At 42.0% G+C, this 23128-nt stretch overlaps 1 long non-coding RNA gene across 3 annotated transcripts in view; it reads left to right on the forward strand.

Moving 5' to 3' along the window:
- The first annotated feature begins 5371 nt into the window (after nt 1-5371).
- LOC131909719 (uncharacterized) overlaps nt 5372-23128 on the forward strand; it is a 42081-nt gene continuing 24324 nt past the window's right edge. For all 3 annotated transcript variants that reach the window (XR_009378910.1, XR_009378912.1, XR_009378911.1), the window contains exon 1: nt 5372-5496. This is a non-coding gene — a long non-coding RNA (uncharacterized LOC131909719). The remainder of the gene's footprint in view (nt 5497-23128) is intronic.

A 23128-nucleotide genomic window follows, 5' to 3' on the forward strand; every position in this document is an offset into this window, starting at 1 on the left:
AAATGCCTGGAATGTGTATGTCTAGAGAGTGATCAGTGCACATTGTTAGCCCTTCTTAGGGAAAAATCAATTGGGAAAACTATGAAGGCACACATGATTTTTATAACAGAATACAGCTGATATATAACAAGCCAAGTAACACCAAAAACTCCTTAGGATTTGGCTTCCTCTGGAGGAATTCCCTGATTCCTCCAAGTAGTGACTTTGCCATAACCAGCTGAGTTCTTATGATATATTCCTGCGGCCTGCAGCAGTTCCCCTTTTTTCATTTAGTTAAAAAATTTTTTTCTTGGAAGAGAAGGAGAGAGTAAAGTAACAATGATCACAACAAAACATACAAAAAAACTCATAAAATGGCTCTGACAAATTCCCGGGACAAAACACAAAGTGGCACTTCCTCCCATCGTGGGAGAAGATACCCAAAGATGCTCCTAAACCAAATGGTCACCTCTGAGGTGGCCTTAGGGCTCTGGGACGTCTCCCTTCGCCGCCAGGTTCACTGTCCGGACACGTCTGTCCTAGTGAGAGCCTGCAAAGTACAAATCGATCGACCGGTACAAAACAAAAGTAACATGACAGAGACACAGACAGGACAGAGAGCGCTCTTACTGGTAGATGTCAATAAACCTCTGGACCCTTGGGTGTCAGGCAGGGGGAGTTTGAGAGAAAATCCTCTGCAAGGGCTAGTAAATGTGAAACACACCCATCTCCCTCTGTTTCCTTTAGAACATCTCTAATCACACCATAAAAACTAAAAAAGGCGTCGGGGACATTTTCCCCATCTCTGAATAATTTGTTAATATCTTTTCCAACCTTGTTCCAAGTCAGAGGGTGAATTCCTGGTCCATTAATCACTAACCAGGGACATTTCTCCTCCACATATTAGAAGAATTTTATCAAATCCTTTTTCTTAACTCTTATTCCTCTCTCCCTAAGATTACTTTTTCATCTCCTTTAGAAAAACAGCCTCTTTAGATAAATTCTTGCCCATGATCGATGGGACGACATACTTACCTCAAGACTCTCCCGCGTTGCACGAGTGATGCAGTCCGGGCGTCTCTACCCTGATCCTCTCCGGGGCCCCTTCCGTTGTCCGTCGTCCGGCAGGTCACCGTTCCTCGAGCCCCACGTTCGGGCGCCACTTGCCCGGTCCCGCGGGCCAGGTTATTTGATGAGACCCGAGGAGGCACCTCCTGAAAGATCAATGGGGGCGAGAGAGAAAGGAGACCAGGCGCATAAAGGAAGACAGAGACATTCTGAGTTGCGTCGAGGTCTCCGTTTATTGACTGGGTGTTGAAGCTTATAAACAGGGCTTCAGGCAGGGAGGGGGAACAGGGGAAGCACGGAGAGAAGGATGGAAAAGTCCTAAAGGAGGGTGAGGTCGTTTTGGTCCCAGGCCCCTGCAGCTGGCTGATTAGCAGGTATTCCAGGAAGTTGTACAGCCCGCGGTTAGGCCAGGAACTTCCTGCCTTTGTAAGGTTTGATAAAGTAAGGACACCGCTGTCCGGAATCGGTCCCCAACAGTTTATGTGTGTGGATTAATGTCAGGGTCTTCAATTCTATAAGAAATTGAAGAAGATAGCAGAAAATGGAAAGATCTCCCATGCTCATGGATAGGTAGGATTAACATAGTAAAAATGGCAATCTTACCAAAAGCAATCCACAGATTCAGTGCAATCCCCATCAAAATCCCAACACAATTCTTCACAGACTTGGAAAGAACAATACTCAACTTCATATGGAAAAACAAAAAACCCAGGATAGCTAAAAGAATCCTGTATAATAAAGCAACCTCTGGAGGCATTATCATCCCTGACCTCAAACTCTACTATAGAGCTATAGTAATAAAGACAGCTTGGTACTGGCATAAAAACTGACATATTTATTTATATTTATTTATTTTTGGTTATTCCAGACAGGGTTTCTTTGTGTAGCTTTGGCTGTCCTGGAACTTGTAAGTTGTTGGTCTCAAACTCGTAGAGATCTGCCCACCTCTGACTCTTGAATGCTGGGATTAAAGGCTTATACCGTCTCCACCCAGCAAGTACCCCTCTTTTTATTTAAATTGATGTTAAACTTTTTTTAATCTAATAAACTCCCAGCTGTAGGCTGGAGAGATAGCTCAGCAGTTCAGAATCTTACGACTCTAGCAGAGAACGTGGCATCCACAGGAAGCTGCTCACAATTGCCTGTAACTCCCATTCTAGGTGATCTGAGCCCCTCTTGCCTTCACAGATACCTGTGTGCATGTGGTACATATGCATGCATACATACACATAAATAGAAATAAATAGATAAATCTTAGAAATGAACTCCAACTCTGCTTCGTACTAGCTCATCTTGAAATTATTTTCTGCAATAAATTCAAGACTCCCAATTTCACCTGAGTAGAAGTCTCTAGAAAGAACTCAGCCTACAAAAGGCAGCATCATGGAGCTGTGTCTCTGGTCCATTCATTCTGGAGGTAGTTTATAAAATCAAACAAAAACCTGTCAGATAAGATTTGAACCACACACATACTGGTTCTGTAGCAAACACAAGAGGACAAATGTTTCAAGGCACAACTATAGGTTGGATCAATTTCATCTGCTCCTAGGAGTCGTGTCTCTACAGTCTAGGCTCAAATTCCAAGGACAAAATCTGCATAGATTACCTTTTTGCTCAGAAGAAAACACAGTCCTTGACCTTGTGATCCCACTAAAACTGCTTAACTAGGCTAAAGTAAATAAACTATTTCCTGGAAGAGGAATGCACAGTCAGCAAATGTTCATTGCCCACAATGTTTTATATGTAATGTTGCCAAAAATAAAAGGACCGGTCACTCTTTAGCCCAGGTTGGCATGGAATTTACTATGTAGCCCAGGCTGACCCTTTAACTCCCAGAAATCCTCCTGCCTCAGCTCCCAAGTGCTGCAGTTACAAGCACAAGATTGCATGCCCAGTTATTTCTGTGCATTCAGTGTACTTTCAACACATTTCAAGTTTATCATTTGTTTGGAACTATTAACCCTTATTTAAAAGTAATAAAATGTCATGATTCTACCACAGCTGGGTCTGTGTTGATGTCTGTGGCCTCAGTGCCACCAAAGGCCACATGGATGCCCAGGGTGGCCATGTTGGTGCCTGAGGGCTGTGCTGCCACTGGGGCCATTCCACTTTGGGTTGCCTGGACTGCCACATGGGGCCTTGGTGTTGTCTGGGCCCAGGCTGCTGCAGAGGGCCATGTCTAGGTCTGTGGCCCAGCAGCAGCTTTGGTTGTAGTTGATGTGCATGGCTCCTATTGCCACTGAGAGCTGTGTTGATCACCCAGGGTCTGGTCAGGCACCTGAGACCATGTTAGTGTCTGAGGGCCTTGCTGCCACTGGGACATAATAGTCTGGGTGACATGTGCTGCCACCAGGGGCCATGGTAACATCTGGGCCCGAGCTGCTGGTAAGGGCAATGTCTGGGTCCATGTTCCTGCTGCACCTGGGGTCTGTGATGATGTCCATGGCTGTGTGGCCGCAAGGGGTTATAGGAACCATGCGTGTTGAAATCTGTGGGCTGTGCTGAGCCAGCACCACCTCTTACTGTCCCTAGGATGGCAGGCCCTGCTCCTTATTGGATACTACAGCAGAAGAGCTGACCCCACCCCACACTCAGGAGAGATGGCCCCACTCTTCACTGTGGTTACAGGACAGCTGGCCCTAATGGCATGGGCCTAGGAGAGCTGGCTTCACAGCTCACTTGAGGACGTTGGTCCCAGTGATCCTGACTGACCTGCTCAGATACCACCCAGACCCACATCATGGGCCTTGGATTGGGCCATCTAAACATCTCCCCCATCTATAACCTGCTGGAGTTTGTGAAGGGACTGGTCCAGCAGAACAATAACCACAAGATCTCCATGACTTGGGGCAAGAGTAGGACACCCAAGAAGAATTTTGGTAAGGGTCCAGTGATGATGGCGTGCCAGAGGCCTTGAACCAGACCAACGATTCATTGCAATGAACATTTTGTTGGTGGAGCTGATTGGACAAAAGGGTATACTAAGTGACACACTGCAGCTCCCAATGTCACTAGGATGAATGAAGAGGTGTTGGAAAGACAGAGGAGCAAGGTGTGTGTGTTTGGGTTTGTGTGTTTTGTTTTGTTTTTAATTGATTTTGGAAGGAGGGTTTTTTTGGGGGGGTGATGCTGCCGGGGTGAGGGAAGAAAATGGAGGGATTGGGAGGTGAGCAGGATTGGGGTGAATGTCAAATTTCCAGAGACTCAATAAAGAATTTTGTTATTTTTTTTTTTAAAAAAGTAATATTTGTTCATCTTTTATAATACAGGGAAGAGTTCTGATAAAATTTGGGGGGGAAAATTAGCTTTTATTTTTATGTTTCTTTTGAGTGTGGGGATGTCATTGAAAGGATAATTTCCTTATCTAACTAATTTTTAAAAAGCTTTTTATTGTAGAAATTTTCGAAGAACGCAGTGAAGGTAGTTTGCTGGGTTGTTCCCGACACCACTTAATCTGCACTTGGTCTGAGACTATTCTGCTGCTCACACTTTGTTAACAGAAGCTTCTGGTGCCCATATCTCATCTTGGCTTTCCAGGCTGTTCTAACTTGCACAGTTAGCTCACCTGGACTTGGTTTCCTGGCTCAGCACCATCCCCAGTGTGCAGTAGCTTGCTCAGGCTCAAGGCCCAAGCACAGGCTGGAGGAAGTTGGAAGTAAATATTTCCCCAATGGCAATCTATGGTCCAAGGAGTTGAAATGTCCGTCCTTTAGGTGAATTCCAAGAGGTTTCTTATAAACTTCCCACAGTTCTCAGGATATTGAGTCCTGCCCTGTTAAAGAGGCATCTTTTACACAGGCCTTTTCTTCCTCTCCTGCCTTATTTTTTCCAAAGTTCTCACGTGTGCTTCCTAATACCACCTATCCAAATATTCCCTGCACCTGCAGTGTCTGTATTCCAAGAGAGGACCCAAACTAAGCCTGGCATTGTTCCTCCTGTCATAGCTTTTAGTGACAAAGTCTAATATTCATTTACATAATGCACTTGGAGCAGATATTTTGAGATGCCGGCCAGTATGACTGTTAGTTTTTCGTCTGCGTTGTGTTCTTACCCTGCAAGGAAATGTCACGAAACACGACAGAATCTGCTAACAAGAGTTTTATTAAAGGTAAAGGGACAGAGAGTGAAAAGGCCTGCGAGAAACACGTGTGGAGAAGAAGGAACCAGGAACATGGCGCCAGATTTTAAAGGCTGGGCGTGGACAGATCAGCGTCACTACTACACGCAAGTGCGTAGACCACATGGCCACGTTGCGCGCCTGCGTGGCTAGTGGAACGTCACGGATCTTGGTCACGCGAGATGCCCTGACCCGGAAATGGCTATCCTGACCTGGACCTGGCTAGGCGGAAGTGTCCGCCAGGCATATGCAAACACGCCTGACCGTGGGGGCTTGTTGTAAACCTTTCAATGACTACTGTCGTAGAGGACTTCATCTGCTTTTCTACAGAAGTGAGTAACGGTCTCTTTGGTATCCGTGCTGATTAATTGATTTACAGAGGAAAGATGATGGAAGGGGGTGGGGTGGTGGTAAGGAAAACCAGTTAACAGCTGTAAGGCAAACCAAGAAAAGGAATGTTCTATGGCTGAGGTAGCTAAGCAATAGTACACTCACCTAGCGTGCATGAAGCCATGGCTTGTGGGGCTTTGTGAGGCTTCATAACCCCACAAAGCAAAGCTAAAGAAGCAAACACAACAGGAAAAGGCTTCCAAAGCCAAAACCTTGACTCTGGGCCATTACCCACTCACTCCAGCCACGGCACCACCTGGACAGTCTATAGAAAAACCTTGCATCCTGCTCACCCCAGCCAACTCACAAACCAAACAAGTACTTATCTCTGTGGGCTACTCCCCCGCACCCCCCACCGGTGAGAGCCCATGGCTGTTACCTAGTGCCAATACAGGCTCAGCTGAAGTAACCTACATCCTCCCTCCCTCATTTTCATTATAAAAAACAAAACAAAACCTCTTAGTTTTGGAACCAGTGAATATTTTCCCAACATCTATCTAGCCTTGCTGTTCTGTTGTTTTTGCTTTGGTTTTTTATTTGTACTTACTTATCCTAATACCTGGTCTCCTCCTCCTCCTCTTCTAAGTTTTTTTTTTTTTTTTTTTTTTTTTTTTGTCTGGCGTCTACTATAATATAATAAACAATCTTTATTTCAGGGATAGGAATTTTAGTTGAACACTGCTTAGTTAAAAAGGAAAAGGATATGGAAAATGGGGAAAAGAAAAGGCTAGGCTGTTTTTCTAACAATTGTTACTCAAGAATTAAAGTGTGCTTTAGGAACTGAATGTAAATAACTTCACGCATTCAACCTGATTCTCTGGCTTCGCTTCCAAATTCTTCACCATTTTAGGCAAAGGTTCTCCTAGCATATGTCGGCAAGTAAATTGGCTGTCAGCACCTTGAGATTTGAGAGCACACCTAGGTCCCCAGGGAAACTGGACTCAGAGGTCAGAGGGCAGCCCTTTGTAGCCTACTGTCTCTAATAGAAAGCAGATGCTTCCAACTGTCGCCTGCCATCTGCCTGCTCACCTAATGTTGTCAGCCCTGGTTCCTTTCAGACTATCCAGCTGTATAAACAAACTTTTATCCATAAGCTTATGGAAGCAGCCAATAGATGTCTTCTCTTCTGTTAGGAGAGCCTGGCTGTGCTGATTGCAAAGTTTAACTCATTAGAATAACAATTATACAAAGACCCCATCCCCATCCCTTTCCATTCACTTTGTAATTTTTAGCTCCTATTTTCTTCACCAACAGGGTAACTGCTGCAAAGTTAGCCGAGAGTTAATCCACTAAAAGTTGAGCAAAGGAAATCTATATGAAATGCAATGAAGAGATATGTAGGTTTGACCCCTCCACCCCAGCACCAATATAAAAACTGATCATAGTGGTACATGCCCACAATTTTAGGGGTTGGAATTTGGGGTTGGAAAGCTCAACAAAAAACCCGGATGCTTGAGTTCTTGAAGTAGCTACCATACTCCCTGAACTAGCATTTCACATCTTTAGGTCTCATTTTTCCTTTTCAGGTAAAATGAAGGATCAAGCTATTGATGCAAAGGAATACAGTTTTCATCTCAAAGAGAGTAAGAAATAGTTTATTCTGCAACCAAGTATGAATGACCATTACCCAAGAACAGATTTAGGTTACCTCAAACACCACATTCCAATGTGGTAACAGGTTAATGATGTCTTTGTAGTAACAGACTAAGAACCATATATCAGGGCACTTTTCATCATCAGATATGTAGATTAGAGAAAAGTGGGGGAAACCTTGTTATAGGCCTTAGATGCTATATAATAGCATTTTTAGCCTTTGAGTTGGTAGAAGTTAGGGGTCTGTTTGTATATTTCAAAAGGATTTACCTAATAGTCATAAGGAAGTTAGGCCTGTTGGAAAAGAATATTCCAAGTGTCACACAAAACAAGTATTTTTCTTATGGCCTTGTGTGAAGCTTCTCTATGCTAGCCAACCCCCAGCCCCAGCCCCACCATTTTGTTTGGTGAGGGCCTGTGTATCACAGGCTAGCTTTGACTTGCTATGTAGCCTAAATTGGCCTTGAACTTCCTGTGTTCTGGAGTTATGGGTGAACCTTTTGAATTTTACTCTAAGGATATTGATCCTCACAGAAGTTAGAATTTGAAATCTGTCCAAGGTTAAATGTTTAGTGAGTAGCAGAGCTGGGACCAAATCATAGAATTCCTAACTTCTAAACTAGTTCACTCATCTTTATTCTTTCCCCAATTTTATATGATGAAGAAGTTTCAAACATATAGGCAACTTGAAAATAAAATTCTGAAATTGATGCTACATGCCTGTAAGTCCAACACTTCGAAGGCAAGTGGAGTATGACAACTTCTAGACTAGGATTCTCTACACAGTGAGTTCCAGAACAGCTAGACTACATAGTGAGACTATGAGAGATAAAGTGAAGCGTTTATCTAATTATTCCTTACCAATAAAAATCGGGAGTCAGATATAGGGGTAAGAACTTGAAAGATCAGAGAAGCAGCAGAGCAACCACCAGTGACCTCCTATCTCTTCCATTTCTCCATCCAAAGAAGTTGAGATTCTCTCTCAGCTCTGCCTTACTGCTTCCTGTCTCCTATCCGTCCTCAGTCCTCCAAAAACCTCTTTGGTTAATTTTGGTCAGCTAGTGGCTAGCTCTGCCCTCTTTGTCAGAATGTGATCAAAATATCACACAACAGAGAAGGAGAAAATGAACTCATGGTTTTTATCAGGAACACAGTCCCCCAGTTACTCATGCGCTACCAAAATGACAGCATTAAGACTGAGTCACCATGACCTATCCACCTCTCAATATTGTTCATTGAGGATGAAGTTTCTAATTTATGAGACACATCAGACCATAGCATATGGTGATACCTTACACTAAATTTAATTATACTTGCTTTGTGAGATGTCTATCAACTTAGCCAGTCGTGTATGCAGTCATAAACCTATGATACTTTTTAAAAGGTCAGTGATAATTGATTCTCTTCTGTGTTGTCGTACCTCAACCTTCATAGGCATAGCGGTATGTGGGTAAAGCTTGCATTGGCAATCTGGCTTGTCTTCAAGCATGTATGAGGTCCTTGGTGCTATCAGGAATAGAAACAACAGGATTGAGCTGGACGTCAGGGGCCTCTACAAATGGTAGTAGGGAGGCTAGAGGGGAACCACAGTCAGTAAGTAGTAATAAATGGCCAAGAAAAGAACATTGTTACTGGTAAGTATTAGGAAGAAAATAAAGAAGAGTGGTGTTATAGAGCATATCATATCTGAGGACATATCATGTCACATTATGCCAAGGAAGATCTCAAGGGAGATGTGACATTTGGAGTATGTCTCAGTAGAGAAGGATGAAGAGAAACATCCATGTCAAGACCTGAACAAGGAAGATTCTGTAGAAAGCACAGATACAAAAGTCCCAGGGAGCTCTCATGACAGAGAGAAGCTTGGCAAAGCATCTCCTGCCTTCTCTTCCTCATGGGTCATCACTCTCATCGTCGGTAGCTTTGTGGCATATTTAATAATCAGTGCAGTTTCTTGGTAAATTGAATCCCTTCATCCTGATTGTGATCGCTGGAAGTAACACTTCAGTGAGCTTGCCAGTGGCTCTCTAGACAAAGATAAACAACTCTAAGAGCAGTTTTGACACACAGAAGCCCCAGAGGGCAACAGAAACAAGCAGGCCCTAAACCGGAGTGTACTGATCTTTCACAACCCTTGCAAGTCCAGAGAACAGGCTCAGGTTTCATCCAAAACAACCAGTGGTTTCTTATGCTTCTCTTTTAACATCATAATTGGCAGGCTGTGGGCCAAATAAATGTTAGTTTATCTTGTGTAAATGGTTTAAATATGTGTTTTAGCATTAAAATGGTCCAAAACCAACACATTGCATTGCTTTCAAATGCCTTTTTGACCTGCCCACAGTAGAAACCAGACTAACTTACAGCTATAAAAGTGAAACATCTTCATCTTTAGAGGGACCGTTCTGCCCTCTGTGAATCCAAGATCATGAGATAGGCTCCTTATTTTCAGTCAACTTTTCCTTCAGTTGTGAACTACAGAACACATGCTTCAAGTTTTACTTTTATGTTTTTTTTTAAACCATGCCATGAATAATACCCAAAACATCAACATTAAACCAAATTAATACCATAACTGATCAGGAGAATGTTTGGGTTGAGTCTGTGGTCAACTGCTTTTTTTTTCTAGTTCATTCTGCAAGTATAGTACAATTGGACAAGGAAAATCCAAAATATTTCTAGACGCAATTAAGTAGAATTCTAAAATAGAAATTGTATGTGGTGTGACCATTTAAATACACGTTTACCACATGAAAAATTATTTCCTGGGGGCCAACTCATATTTATTAAAGCAAATTATTTAAAGTACAAGGGTATTTCTGCAAATTCTCAAAATGTGTCTTTGACTCATGCAAATATTGATACACTGTCCTTTTATAGCAATAGTTCTAGAAATGTGAAAGAAACCATGTTGAACACTGTTAGCTCCACCTAGATTCCCTTGGATCCCATTGCTTTTTTCTGTGTTAGCCTCCAGTTACCGGAACAAATACCTGAGACAAATCAACTTAAAAAGATGAAAGGTTTGTTGTGGTTCATGATCTTGCAAAATTTGGATCATTGATTCAAACAAGTGGTGGCATGACATACTACAGCAGGAGCATGGCCATGTGTGAATGAAAACAGGGAAGAGACCAGGGACTCTCCTCTTGGAGACTGTATCCTTGGTGAGCTATCGTCCTTATACCAGGCCTCAATCCTAAATCCCATGCCCCCCAATAGAGCCACAGGGTGAAGACCAAGACATAGCACATGGGCCTTTGGGGGACCCTTTTTAGTGATTTCCCCACCTCAGCTTCTGTGCTTTTGTTTTTCACAGCCAGCACCTTTGGCTCTCTCTGGCTGTCATCGCTGGGCTTATAGAGTCATGTTGCCCTCTTTACTGGGAACTGAAAGTGCCTGAGAATACATAGCCAACCCCACCCCCCACATTCCCCACACCCCTCACACCACACCCTCACCACCCACCCTCACCCACCTCCAACCCGGCACTAGAGGCTTTGGGTCAACCAGGAACAGACACTGAAATACAAATATCCAGCACTTACCCTCAAGAAGATACAAATTTGGAGGCGTATGCTTCATAAATATGGTCAAGACACATTACATACACGTATGAAAGTGTCACAATGAAGCTGGTTATTATATATAACTAATTGTAGGTAGACTTTTCTTTCCCACACACCAGTTTGCAAATAACTGACAAAGAGACTCAATATTAATTATCAATGCTTAGCCAATAGCTTAGGCTTGTTACTAGCTAACTATTACATTTTAAATTAACCTATTCACATTAATCTACATCCTGCCACTTGGCATTACTGCTCTTTCATCTTTCACTTCCTGTTCCCTCTCCGTGTCTCACTGGTGACTCCTCTGACTCTGCCCTTCTTCATCCCAGTGTCCTTAGTCTGGTTCTCCCACCTAACCTTATCCTGTCCAGCTATTGGCCAGTCAGCTTCTTTATTAAACCAATCACAGTGACATATATTCACACAGTGTAAAAGAAATAGTCCACAGTTAATATATGCTAATATAAATTAAACTCAATAAGACTGTTAAGAGAACTATTTATAATTATAGCATCATTTGTAACTACTTTCAAAATTACCATTACTGGTGTTCTTTGTTTCTTTGAATTACTGTCTGATGGTATCTTCTCTATCTGATGATGTCTATATTTGTTTTAAGTTTTGAAAGATGATTTTTTTTTCTTACTAGACATAAAGTTACTTATACATTTTCCCACCATATTTTAAACTCCAGGTTTTGGGTTCTCTTTTGTTTCCTTTTTAAAGATTTATTTTATTTTAAATCATATGTATATGTGGGGGGGGGTGTAACTTTGGAGGCCAGAGGTATCTGATGCCTTGGAGCTGGAGGAATAGGCAGGTAGTTGTGAGCTGCCTGACATGGGTGCTGGGAATTGAACTTGGGTCCTTCTGAAGAGTAATACATGGTTTTAACCACTGAGCCATTTCTCCAGCCCTTCTTTTTTCTTTTTAAAAAGAAAACAACTATTGGTTTTCTTTGGCTTCATTTGGCCTGATGACTATTTTTCTGTTACTGCTTTCATTGTTTCTCTGTTTTTCATCTATTTGCCTAAGATGTGTCTAAGGATAGGATTTTTGTGCTTATCCTAATTGGAATTTATTGAGATCTTGTTGTTCAGGGTAATTTTTTTTCCATTAAATTTGGTAGTGCTTAGCCATTTTATTAAAATGGAGGCTTATATTGGATTCTACAGAATCTTTGTGGGATCCCACAAAGGCTGGGACCCTGCCTGAAACTGTTCCCTTGCCAGGCTCCTATGTCTTCCCTGTATTTTCTCCCTCCTCTGATTTGTGCAAAAGTCTTTCTTTAGTACATTACCTGCACACACTACTCATCTCAAGACTTGGTTCTTGTCATGTAAGAGCTGAGGTGATATTCATCTGCTCTATTCCATTCATCTGGCAGATGTTTAACCTAATCTCCTAATCAACAAATACTTTTTTTTTGGGGGGGGGGGAGTTTGGTTTTTTGAGACAGGCTTTCTCTGTGTCATTTTGGTGCCTGTCCTGGATCTCGCTCTGTAGACCACTCTGGCCTCAAACTCACAGAGATCTGCCTGGTTTTGCCTCCTGAGTGCTGGGATTAAAGGTATGTGCCACAACCGCCCAACTTCAACAAATACTTTTGAAGGCCTACTATGTGCAAGAGAAACATAGCTCTCTAGGCAAGTGGAAATGGCAGAGTTCTTGAACGCAGGGCCCATGTTGTCTTTTGCTGGGGTTTTGGGAATCTAAGGTAAGGGAGGACATTACCAATGGCAAATGTGCATTCCAAGGTTCACTTAGACATTATTAGCCAGCATCCTGGAAGCTGGAAAATAAGGAAAACTAATAAATACCAGTTGGAAAGTTATATCAATCATCCAAACTCATTAAAGTAGGCCAAAAAAAAAAAAAAAATAGCCACAAATTTGCCCAAGTCCAGAAGGACTCACTAATAAACTCAAACGATATTGGAATGTTAATATTATTCTATTTTTACTTCTATCATTTGCCTACAGTGTGATCATACAAAACACAATAACAGATGGGAGACTATTTGTAAGAAGTCACTTCATCTGCCTCAGGAGGGTCCTAAACACTCCTATGGAAAGCGGTCAGAAAAAGCAACTCTGCTACCAAGTACTAGTCAGAGGATATCTAGTTTCTAATCAGTAGCTCCTCCCACCCCCCACCCCCCACAACTTAGGTGAGCAACACTTTGAATTGCTAGTGAGGAACAGAAATAAAGGGAGCTCTCTTTTTTTAGAACTCATTTCTTAAAACACACACACACACACACACACACACACACACACACACACAAAAACAAAAACAAAACCTACTGTGATTCAGATGATATCAGTATGTAGAATGATAATCTCCCAAGGATTTTTCTGTCTCAATCCCCAGAATTTATGGACATGTTATAACATGACTAGTTTATTCAGTCTTTCATCACTGTAATAAATGTGTGAAATAATTAGCTCCTAAAGAGAAAAGATTTTAGCTCACAGTTCAGAGGGGGAAAGGGTTCATTTGGTTTATACTTCCATATCACAGTTCATCATTGAAGGAAGTCAGGATAGGAACTTAAGCAGGGCAGGAACCTCGAGGCAGGAGCTGATACAGATGTCATAGAGGAGTGCTGCTTAATGGCTCGGTCCCCATGACTTGTTCAGCCTGCTTTCTTATGGAAAACCAGCCCAGGCATGACCCCATTTACAAAGCCCTCCCACATAATCACTAATTAAGAAAATATTCTAGGGGCTGGAGAGATGGCTCAGTGGTTAAGAGCACTAGCTGTTCTTCCAGAGGTCCTGAGTTCAATTCCCAGCAACCACATGGTGGCTCGCAACCATCCGTAATGAGATCTGGCACCCTCTTCTGGCACACAGGCAGAACACTGTATACATAATAAATAAATCTTAAAAAAAAAAAAAAAAGAAAGAAAGAAAATACTCTACGAGCTTGCCTACAGCCTAATCTTATGGAGGCTTTTCTTAGTTGGGGTCTCCTCCTCTCTCAGATGACTCTAGCCTGTGTCAAGTTGACATAAAATTAGCCCAGCACAGGAAGCTTTCTAGAGTCCCATGATTAGGACTCATCCTGTAGTGAGTTTATGCCTATGTGACTCACACTGAGCTACACCCACAAACCTGGCCAGACCTAAGAAGATTGGTCAAACTTTTAACTTGTTCATGTTTGTTCTTTGCCCTTTAAGGATAGAACCTGAGCACCTCCAGCTACATTCTGGTTTTAATTGCTGCAAGGATGGTGTGGTGTGTCCCTTCCATCCCAAATTAGAGACCCGAGGTCCCTCCTTATTTTACTTGTAGACACTGGAAAAGCTTTAACATATAAATAACTACTATAAGCAGCTAAAATTGGGAACAATAGTCCAGTTATCCTCAAATCTTGTGGGGTGTGAAAAAAGGATCAAGGTAGCCAGGTGGAGCTTGTACTTAAGCAAGGGAGAAATCATGATGGAAATCTACATTGGCCTAGAAGAGAATGATCAAAAGATGAGGATTTTGGTTCCACCAACCCTTGAACAGGAGCTGAAGTTGGGGTTGGAAAGTCCAGAAGAACTCAAATGAGGAGGACTACTTTTTCTAAAGTTTTTTTTTTTTAAGTGTATGTATGGTATATATGTGAGGGTAGATACATGTGCCATGAAGCATATGGTGGGGGGGGTGTCAGAGCACCCCCCCCAAGTCAGTTCTCTCCTTCCACCTGGGATGCAGTTCAGATCATCAGGCCTGCACAGGAAGTACTTCAACCTGCTGAGCTCTCTCACTGCCCAACGACTTTTATAAAACTTAATTTTTAAATGTCATTTAGTTGTGTGTGTATGTGTATGCTCATGTATTTGCACCCCATGACACACCTACAGAGGTCAAAGGACAGCTCTTGGGTTCCAGAGGTCAAATTCAGGTGGCCAGGCTTACCCAGCAAATGCTTTGATCTGGTGAGTCCTCTCACCAGCCCAGGAAGATTTTAACCCTTACTTCTTGCTGTTGTTTTCTGTTTCCAAAACCGTACTCCCCAGAAGCAGGCAAAATGAAACTCTATAGTTAATTTTGCAAAGAGTGGGGACAAAGGAGGCTGTGTGTATGGACCTAAGAAGTAAAGGGACGAGAAAAGAAGAAAGAAGAAAGGGGGGACCAAAGAGAAGAGAAGAAACTGCAGGGAATTGACTGTCTCCCAGTAGAAAGAGATAACCAAAGGTGACCCTGTTTTTGACAGATGGCTTGCTGCTGATGTAGAAATCCAGGATGTAACAGGTATGCTCATTCATGCCTGTAACTTAGCATTTGGGAGAATTTGGAGTTTAAGGCCAGTCTCTTACAAAAGACCATGATACAAACAAACAAACAATAGGGGGGACAATACCCCAGGTAGACATCCTATGCCACCAAGGAAAACTTCCAGTGCCAGGAATGGGTTATATCTTGTTGCGTCATTAACTGAAAGGGTCCCCTGGGAGCTCTTCAAACACCACAGGTTATCGCCAATGCCATTGGTTGTTCTCTACAACCTATTGGTAAGGCCCTATTGCTGAAGACATCACTTAAAATATGGCATTAAACATGGAGAAGTCTATTGACTAGTGTTCATGGCACTGGAAAGTACTCTGCATGTTACCAGAGGAGAAAGGTAATCATTTAATGTTACCCAGCTATAAACCCTCCTGGTGACCTACAACAGCAACCAGTAGTAGAACAAATGTTATAGGAGCACTCAACTTCCCCACCTCCCTTTTTGGATTTAAGGTCCACTCCATGAGAAAGCACTCAAACTTGACACCGATAAAATGGCCAAGAACCTGAGACTAGATATGTCATGGAAACCCAAAAACTGCTAAAGAAACACAGCAATAAAATGACTCCTAAAGACATACTATTGTAGCCATAGATAAGTAAGTGACTTGCTCAGCCCTCTTTAGATAAGCTGCTTCTTGCAGTAGATGGGAACTAACTCAGAAGCTATTTGCAACTGATATCCACTTGTTATGGAATAATCTTTCTGTGCACTGTGGTGTCTTTGCCAAGGCGCCTTCTGATTGGTTTAACAAAAGAGTTGACTGGCTGGTAGCTGGGCAGGAGGCGTAGGCAGGACAGCAAGACACAGAGGACACTGGGAGGAAGAAGGGCAGAGTCTTAGGAGTCATAAGCAGACACAGAGACTGAAGGAAGATGAACATGCCATGTTGAAAGAAGGTACTGCCATGTGGTGGAGGGTAGATAAAAAATATGGGTCAACTTAAAATGTAATTGTTAGTAACAAGACTGAGCTATCTTTGGAGCATTTATAATTAATATCAAGCCTCTGAGTGGTTATTTTGGGAGTGGCTGCTGGGGACACAGAGAAACTCCACCTACACCCATCAGCAAATGGAAAATCAGTTTTCTCCAACAGAGTATCACTAGGTATATCAATTACAGTCCAGAACAGGATTAGTTGGCCAACAAAAAATAAACTCAGTAGTATTTTTGTGAACTTTTTGTTTCATTTTGCTTTGTTTGGGTGTAGCTAGAGTTTTCCTGCCTGGCCCACAGTCAGGACAAATCTCTCTCACCTGCCAGTCCCACAGCCACTCAGACCCGACCAAGTAAACACAGAGACTTATATTGGTTACAAACTGTATGGCCGTGGCAGGCTTCTTGCTAACTGTTTTTACAGCTTAAATTAATCCATTTCCATTAATCTATACCTTGCCACATGGGTCGTGGCTTACCAGCATCTTCACATGCTGTTTGTCATCTTGGCGGCTGGCATTGTCTCTCTGACTCAGCCTTCCACTTCCCAGCTTTATTCTCCTCCTTGTCCCACCTATACTTCCTGTCTAGCCAATAGCCAATCAGTGTTTTATTTATTGACAAATCAGCAACACATTTGCCATACAGAACATCCCACAGCATTTGGGTATTTTTTTTCTTACCTGTCTTTTGTCTATTAGTTTTGATTTTTGTTTTGTATTTTTGTGGGGATTTTCTTATTTCTGTTTTTGATTTTTATTTTTTGTCTTGTTTGTCTTTTTTGTTTTTTTGGATTTTTTTTATTTTATTGAAAGAGAGAGGGAGAGAAAAAGTGTGGAAGATCTGGGAGGAGCTGGGGAAGGGGACAAAGTAATCAAAATATATTGTATGAAAAAAATGACTAAAAAGTAAACAAACAAAAATTAAAATTAAAAGAACATATAGATGTGAGCACATTGTACACAGAATTTTAACCCTTCTTTTCTGAATGTCCTGAGAGCGCTAATCTCAAAGCCTGATCTGTATTTCATTCTGGGATTTGAAATCCTCCAAACAAGTTTCCAAATAATTGCTTTTGATTGAGCTCACTTCCCAGAATTTGGTACTGGCCTTTTCCAATTACAGAATATGAATCAGAGTCATAGTTGGTGATCGTGAAAAGTAAAACTTAATATGATTCTTTGTACTTGAAGAATGCAAGAATATTCTGTGAAATGCTCTTTTGATGCATTTCAGAGTAATCACCATGTTAGTTCAGCAGGAAGTAATTAGATTTCTCTCTCTCTCTCTCTCTCTCTCTCTCTCTCTCTTTCTATCTCTCTCTCTCTCTCTCTCTCTCTCTCTCTCTCTCTCTCTCTCTCTCTCTCTCTCACACACACACACACACACACACCGTGGACTCTAGGGACAGGAGCCACACTACAAATGTTCTTGTTTTTAAAGAGACTATGTTCTGACCTTACTTCTAAAGTATCTAGCATATGTGGCTTGGATTTATTTTCATTTGCCAATTACCAGTTCCTTGTCAGCAGTATTTATCATTATTATTATTATTGGTGGGTGAATCATCCTTTTCCACAAAATCTATTTTCCAGGCTCACCCGCCTGAACGCTGGCTCACAGTTCGCTCATGGGCGCCAAGACAAGCCTTTTGGATGAGTCTTCTCTGCATTTCCCTGTCAAATCTTTTTGCTATCCAATCTGAGACCGACAGTCTTCTTTGAACAACTGCCTGCTTTTACATTTTGCTGGATTGACATTTGTCTTACTCTCAAACCAGAACATGTTTTTCATTCTTCCGAGACTAGGTCAGATATACTTAATAAGACATCATGGAAGGAACAGGCTTGGCTTTAGCCTGGTGTCTTCCAGGACAGACCTATGAACTCTGAATCTTGCAAATGAATGGATGTCCAGGAAAGTTTTGGAGACCCATACCCTCCACGTACTCATAAAATAAGATGGCAAGGGAAATTCTAATCAGTATACTAGCAAAGAGCCACTTCAAATATGTATTTGATTTTTTAAATTAAAAGCCTTTTATTTTGGCGCCTAGCTAAGAGCACTTGCTGCTCTTCCAGAGGACCTGATTCCATTTCCCAGCATCCATTTCTGGCAGCACCCTACTGCCTGTAACTCCACTTCCAGGAGATCTAACACTGTCTTCTAGACTTCATGAGCTCCCACGCTCACATGTGTGCACCTCTCCCCTATGGGCATCATTAAAAATAAATGTTAAAATGTGCAGACTTGTTGCACAACTCCTAAACGGTCTTATAATAAAAACCCAGAACCAGATATCAGGGTAAAAGCCGAAAGATCAGAGAAGCAGAGCAAGCCATGGCCACCACCTCTTACCTTACCAACTCCTCAGCCTGAGAGAACCTGAAAGCCAGAGTTCATGTCTCCTCCTGCCTTATATTTCTTTCTTTACCCAGCCATATCACTTTCTTCCTTTTTTCTTTTTTCTTTTTTTCGTTTTTTTGAGACAGGGTTTCTCTGTGTAGCTTTGTGCCTTTCCTGGATCTCACTCTGTAGACCAGGCTGGCCTCGAACTCACAAAGGTCCACTTGCCTCTGCCCCTCGAGTGCTGGGATTAAAGGCGTGTGCCACCACCGCCCGGCTCCATATCACTTTCTGTTTCAACCACTGCCTAGCTCTATTTCTCTTTTAGACACAAGAACAACAGAGCTACGCAGTGGTGGCACACACCTTTAATCCCAGCACTAGGAAGGTTGGCCTTGAATTCACAGAGATCCAGATGGATCTCTGCCTCTGCCTCCTGAGTGCTAGGATTAAAGGTGTGTGACACCACTGCCTGACCTTTATGGCTAACTCTGTGCCTAGCTCTGTCCTCTGATTCTCAGGCAAGATTTATTTCTTAGATAACAAATATATCGCCACACAGATTAAAATTTTTCATTTTGAAATAAATTCCAACTTGCAAAAACAGTATTCTTGTGCCTTTATATTCTTTACTTGGCTTCTCAAAAGTTAACAATTTACATGGTTGAGCTGGTAGGTTTTTGTTGTCAACTTGACACAACCCAGGGTCACCTGGGAATAGGGACCCTTAATGAGAAGTTGCTCAGATCAAATTGGCCTGAGGCTATGTCTATAAGGGATAATCTTGATTGGTGACTGATATGAGAGGGCTGAGTCCACTGTGGGCAGCATCATCCCTAGGCAAGTGGGCCTGAGCTACAAAAGAAAGGTAGCGCGCCCGATCTCGTCTGATCTCGGAAGCTAAGCAGGGTCCGGCCTGGTTAGTACTTGGATGGGAGACCGCCTGGGAATACCGGGTGCTGTAGGCTTTAAAAAAAAAAAAAAAAAAAAGTTAAACTACAAAAGAAAGGTAGCTAGAAAAACCAGAGGGAGCAAGCTAGTAAGCACATTCTTCCATGGTTACTACTTGAGTTCCTGTCTTATTCTCTTAATAGTTGATTGTGACCTGGTATTAGCCAAACAAACCCTGCCCTCCCCTAATTTGATTTTAGCCACGATATTTTTACAGCAACAGAAAGAAATCTATGATAGTATTCTACATATCAATGACCAAAATCAGGAAATTAATATTAATTCACTTCTCTTAGCTAATCCACAGCCTTACATGAATCCACTAATTGTCTGTCTTGTCTATGTGGACCACATGTTACTTTAAGTTATTATATCTCTTCTGTCTGTTTTTATTTGGGACAGTGACTTAATCCTTGGTTTTTCATGACCTTGACAGCTGTGGTTGGTTATTGGGAGCCAGTTACTTTTTAGAATGTCTTTATTTTTAAAATTTAAAAAAATTGACAATTTTATACATTTATAAATAGGAACTTTTAGTTGACTGGTTTTTGGTTTTTTGTTTTGTTTTGTTTTTTTGAGACAAGGTTTCTCTGTGCAGTAGCCCTAGCTATCCTAAAACTAACTCTGCAGACCAGGCTGGCCTCAAACTCATAGAGATCCACCTGGCTCTGCCTTCCAAGTGCTGGGATTAAAGGCGTTCACCACCACTACCAGACTGAGCCAATGTTCTTAACCACTGAGCCATCTCTCTAGTCTCCTGGACTTTTCTCTTATAGAGCAGACTTGCATGTCCACAGCTTGCTTTCCATCTCCATTTACTGTTAATTTGAGGTTATGATTTAACATATCCAAAGCAACTCGGTATCCATACATCCACAGCATGCATTATCAGTGCTTTTCTTTCCCTGTCCCCCATATAGCTCCACCATTAACCCAGTTTCTTAGACCAGAAATCATAAAGTTATCCTTGCCTCTTCTCTCTGTCATCATCTTCCTGCTCTACTTTCAAAGAATATCCAAATCCTGCCACTTCTCACTGGCTCTTCTGCTTGCTTCAACCCATCATCATCAGTTCTTTGGACTCTTATAATAGTATGCAACATTCATTTGCTACCTTGTGCCCTCTCTGCAAATGTAGGCAGACATATCTTTCCCACCTACCAGTTCCCAAATAACCGACATGGAGACTTAATATTAATTACAAATGCTTGGCCAATAGCTGAGGCTTGTTACTAGCTAACTCTTATGTTTAAATTAATCCATATTTCTTATCTATACTTTGCCCTATGGCTTGGTACCTTCTCTCAGCACAGCATGCCCATCTTGCTTCTTTCTGCATCTGATTGTGATTCCAGACTCTGCCCTTCTCCTTCCCAGCATTTTCAGTTTGGCTCTCCCATCTAACCTTATTCTGTCCAGCTATTGGCCAGTCAGCTTCTTTATTAATCTAATCACAGCAACATACATTCACACAGTGTATAGGAATATTCCACATTAACATTTGTATGAATGGATAAATATGAACTTCATGGATGTTTAGCACAGCTGTGTTTAGTCACTTTCTAAGAATGATGTCTTGTTCACTGTACTTTGTGTGCTTATAACGTAGGAGGTAGGAGCAGACACTATTTTGTTAAATTAAGTATTGCACAAATCTAGAATCATAAAACCTATCATGATTTATTAAAATGCATTGCAGGTGTTCAACAAACATTTTTTTTTCTAAAACACACAGACAAAAGAGTGGCAGAATATATATATATATATATGTAGAAAAGGTGTGAGGTTCATGATTTGAGTTCTTTGATCAAGCTGAATCTGAAGATGTACCCTTGAAACACTGTAATTTTCTAAGCCAATAAGCTCTTGGGATTTGGTTTGGCTTGGCTTGGTCTCCTGTATCCAGGCTGGCTCCAAACTCACTCTGTAGCCAAGGATGGCCTTGGACTTGTGGTGCTCCTTCTGCCTCCACCTCCCTAGTGCTTAGATTACAGATGTCTGTCCCCACACCATCTCTGATATAATGCTAGGGATTAAACCTAGGCTTCACATATGCCAAACAAGAAAACTAATAACTGAACTATATTTTTAGCCCAAAGCTCCTGTTTTTTTTTTTTTTTTTTTTTTTTTTTTTTTTTTTTTTTTTTTTTTTTTTTGGTTTTTCGAGACAGGGTTTCTCTGTGTAGCTTTGCGCCTTTCCTGGAACTCACTTGGTAGCCCAGGCTGGCCTCGAACTCACAGAGATCCGCCTGCCTCTGCCTCCCGAGTGCTGGGATTAAAGGCGTGCGCCACCACCGCCCGGCCCAAAGCTCCTGTTTTTAACAGGATCTGTTTGGAATTGCATTTACAGGAAGAATTTGCAACTGGAAGAACACTGATAGGTTATGGAGCTAAATCTCAAGCAGGGGGGATTTGGTAAAATCTGTTAGGACCTGACAGCCTACTTCAACAGGCTGTGACATTTGGGAATGTCAATGTACTCAATGTGGAAGTACTTGTGCCTTCAACATAATTCTATCAATGTGTTTCAACTATTGTTTCAACACTATTGAGTGTTGGCATTAAAAGAAAGAGACCAAGAAACTGCATTACTTTTAAGTAGTCAGAAAGTCAGTGATCTCAGCACTCAGGCAGTGAGAGCATTAGTATCAGGGGTTCAAAGTTAGCCTTGGCTATGTGAGATGCTGTCTTAAAACACACATAGGATAGTCATTCTAGCTGCCTGAATTTCCCCCCAGGACAGGACACACCCAGTTTCATGGGGTAAAGGTATAACAGGATGCTGCAGACCAAGGGAAACACTAATTCACAGGTTTAAAACATGAAGAGGGTGGAATGAGGGCCAGTGGGGAAAGATCCTTGCCCAGACTTCATCCTTTGAAAGCAGAGGCCAAGAAAATGTCAACTCCTTATTCAGAGTCGCACAGTTGGGACTAGAAACCCAAGCCTCTTGGCTCCCAACCTCACAGTCCTTCCAGAACACAAATGTGCGATTTCTCTTGTCTGGTGCTTTTCTCTTTGTTTTCCCTTTCTCTAAGCTTTTGGAGATAAATTGTAGTTGTGGAGATCAAATATTCTCTCTCCATTTCAATAGTTGGCCAATGGAACACTCTGAAGACAAAGAAAGGAGAAAGAGAAGAAAGTCTCATTCCAGTGTTCCAGGCTTTTCCTGCCCAGAAAACCTCAAGAGTTCAAGGCATTGGCTGCCATCTGTGCTTCCAAGGTCTGAAACATTTTCTTCTAAAGTCTTTTGGCTCTGAGGTCTTTAAATTACATTGGTCTTGAATTAATTCCTAAAGGCCTTTTCATAAACACTGAACTCTGCAATAAAAGAAAAAGAAGAGGAGGAAAATCAACTTTCAAAGTACAAGGAAAAGAAAACATTCACTCAACTGTGTGAAACTTGAGGAACACTTTAGTGGGGGCTGGGGATGACTGAGTAGAAGACATCAGGTGACCCCAGGGTTTGAAGAGCTGGGGTCTACTCTTCAGAGAGCTGTTTACAGAAAAGACAAGCTCTTTGTGAAAGTGTAATTGGGGGGCGATACCATCTTTGGTACCTCTAATCTGTCCTTCTGTGACCTTGTAGCCATCATCATCTTGATCTCTATGTTCTCACTGTTGGCTCTCAATCTCTTCACAGCCTTTGAAATGATAGTAATGTCAAGGTGGCAGTTATATGGAGACCTGAAGCTCTGAAACTTCACTATTAAGTCATTTGTGCTTCAAAGACTGACTCTGCTATGGGGCGCTGTCTTGTGTGAGGGCAGTCCGTGCTGTGGTTTGAATATGATTTGTACAGAAAAGGTTTATGTGTCAGAACCCTGGTTCCTAGTACAGTGATGCCAGGGAGAGGTGGAAACCTTAAGATGCAGGTATTGGGTGGTTGGAGG

The sequence above is a fragment of the Peromyscus eremicus genome, chromosome 4 (genome assembly GCF_949786415.1).
Source record: "Peromyscus eremicus chromosome 4, PerEre_H2_v1, whole genome shotgun sequence".
Lineage (NCBI taxonomy): Eukaryota > Metazoa > Chordata > Mammalia > Rodentia > Cricetidae > Peromyscus > Peromyscus eremicus.